Source organism: Anastrepha obliqua, unplaced genomic scaffold, assembly GCF_027943255.1.
Source record: "Anastrepha obliqua isolate idAnaObli1 unplaced genomic scaffold, idAnaObli1_1.0 ptg000194l, whole genome shotgun sequence".
NCBI classification, from domain to species: Eukaryota; Metazoa; Arthropoda; class Insecta; order Diptera; family Tephritidae; genus Anastrepha; species Anastrepha obliqua.
In genome coordinates this window covers 12,501-15,619 of record NW_026562267.1, presented here as the reverse complement: position 1 = coordinate 15,619, position 3,119 = coordinate 12,501, and the positions used below count along the sequence as shown (strand labels likewise).

At 39.2% G+C, this 3,119-nt stretch overlaps 1 pseudogene; it reads right to left on the bottom strand.

The window, feature by feature from the left end:
• Positions 1-755: 755 nt before the first annotated feature.
• LOC129252408 (large subunit ribosomal RNA) overlaps positions 756-3,119 on the bottom strand; it is a 2,771-nt pseudogene continuing 407 nt past the window's right edge.

The following is a 3,119-nucleotide window of genomic DNA, read 5'->3' as shown; positions in this document are numbered from 1 at the left end:
CTGTTCCCCGAACAAGGACGGGTCGACCAAGGTGGAGCTAACGCCGAGCTCGACCGCAGGCAAAAACACAACACGCTTTGGTCGTAGCACCTGCACAAGGTATTCAACCTTGGCGCAGTACTGTACCCACGCACAAAAGAGGACGCCCTTTTTACTGTTGCCAAATATGGCAATATAGCGGCACGACAAACCTAGTGTACGCCCGCACTGTACTTCCACGCCGAAATGTAACGGCACACGCACACGAGAAGGACGCCAAAAATTAGCAGCACACGCCAAAAACCACGCCAGAAATAGCGGCACTCAAAAGTTGTAAACAACTTACCAACAAGGTACACTTGTACGCAATGTACAGCCACGCAAACGGTGGCGTCACTAGCACAACACACCACGCCGAAAAATAACGGCACGCCCGCAAAGTTGTAAACAACTTAATGGAAAATTTCCAACGCTGTATCTAGCAGCACTCACAAACACGCACTCTGTGTCTATAGCACGGAGTATATTGGCACTCACTGGAGTGTCCAACAACACTACCGTACGGCACTTTCAATTATTCGTAACACTGTACAGCTACTACAAAGTAGCGTCACTCGGACAACGGCACTCACTAGCGCAATTAATTGTAAACACTGTACCGCTATGGTACAGCCACAACAATATTAGCGTCACTCGCACAACTGTAATACACCGGTTATCACACACGAATATAAACGCAAAAGAAATCGCAAAAATCGCTAATCACCACTTAGCACACGACACGTCCGCACTATTCAACAGTCAAACTGAGAATGAGTAGATAGGGACAGTAGGAATCTCGTTAATCCATTCATGCGCGTCACTAATTAGATGACGAGGCATTTGGCTACCTTAAGAGAGTCATAGTTACTCCCGCCGTTTACCCGCGCTTACTTGAATTTCTTCACTTTGACATTCAGAGCACTGGGCAGAAATCACATTGTGTCAACACCCGTTAGGGCCATCACAATGCTTTGTTTTAATTAGACAGTCGGATTCCCCAAGTCCGTGCCAGTTCTGAATTGATTGTTAATTGATAATCGTTATAATTTAAAAGGAATATATATCGAATGATATAATTCCTTAAAAATTTTAGCAAGAAAGTTCCACAATTGGCTACGTAACTACTATCCGGGGAACAAGAATCGTAATTCTCTATTTACCCAGAACGAGTACATAAACCATGGTATTGCTTCCCAATCAAGCCCGACTATCTCAATCTTCAGAGCCAATCCTTATCCCGAAGTTACGGATCTAATTTGCCGACTTCCCTTACCTACATTATTCTATCGACTAGAGACTCTTCACCTTGGAGACCAGCTGCGGATATTGGTACGGCCTGTTGAGAAGTTTGCGTGACCCCACCATAAATTTTCAAGGTCCGAGGAGAAAATATCGACACAACAGTAAATGTCATGCTCTTCTAGTCCATCTACCATATCTCTCTTCGAAAGACTTCCATGGTAGTACGACTATAAAACAGAAAAGAAAACTCTTCCGATATCTCTCGACGGCTTCTTTATGGTCGTTCCTGTTGCCAGGATGAGCACAAGGCCCATTTTTAATAACAAACGGATACTCAACAGGTTACGGAATTGGAACCGTATTCCCTTTCGTTCAAAATAATTCAAGTATTTTAATTATTTTTAAATATATTTTTATTAATATTTTTTTTTATTAAAAACTTGAAAATTTTCGGCTTTCGCCTTGAACTTAGGACCGACTAACTCGTGATCAACCACTGTTCACACGAAACCCTTCTCCACTTCAGTCCTCCAAGGTCTCATTCGATTATTTGCTACTACCACCAAGATCTGTACCAATAGCGGCTCCATGCAGGCTTACGCCAAACACTTCTAAGCACACTATTGTACCCTCCTACTCACTAAAGTTTCAAAATTTATAAATCAATCGAAATTGTTTTATAAATCATCTACTTTAGCGGTAATGTATAGGTATACAACTTAAGCGCCATCCATTTTAAGGGCTAGTTGCTTCGGCAGGTGAGTTGTTACACACTCCTTAGCGGATTACGACTTCCATGTCCACCGTCCTGCTGTTTTAAGCAACCAACGCCTTTCATGGTATCTGCATGAGTTGTTAATTTAGGCACCGTAACATTACGTTTGGTTCATCCCACAGCGCCAGTTCTGCTTACCAAAAGTGGCCCACTGGGCACATTATATCATAACCTCAACCTTCATATCAAGAAAGGTGAGGTTCTTACCCATTTAAAGTTTGAGAATAGGTTAAAATCGTTTCGACCCTAAGGCCTCTAATCATTCGCTTTACCAGATAAGATTATTTTATATAATTTTTAAATGCACCAGCTATCCTGAGGGAAACTTCGGAGGGAACCAGCTACTAGATGGTTCGATTGGTCTTTCGCCCCTATACTCAATTCTGACAATCGATTTGCACGTCAGAACTGTTTCGGTCTTCCATCAGGGTTTCCCCTGACTTCAACCTGATCAAGTATAGTTCACCATCTTTCGGGTCACAGCATATATGCTCAAGGTACGCTCCAGTTAGAGGTATAAATAATAATAAATTATCATTATACATAACTATATGGAACGCCCCGGGATTGAATTAATTGACTATTTATTAAAAAATAGACTAAAAATTAATCCCATTATATTTAAGTTAAGTTAATTATGCCATTAAGTTTAATATAACTCAATGACTTGCACATATGTTAGACTCCTTGGTCCGTGTTTCAAGACGGGTCCCGAAGGTATCCTGAATCTTTCGCATTGTTAATCATATAAATGCATACAAATAAATATTAATATCATAGATATTAAATTTTTTGTAAAATTCAAAAAATGAATTTTAGCATTATATATAATAAAATCTATCAACACTTTATCAAATCATTAGTATTTATTTTATGTTAATATGCTTAAAAAGCAAATTAATTTAAATAAACTTAATATCACCAATGATTCTTTTGATAAATACTTTATTATGTTAATAGATTACAATGTCCTTATATGAAAAAAATGCACATTATTTTTTTAATTATTTAATGATGAATTTTTCATAATGGATATTCAGGTTCATCGGGCTTAACCTCTAAGCAGTTTCACGTACTATTT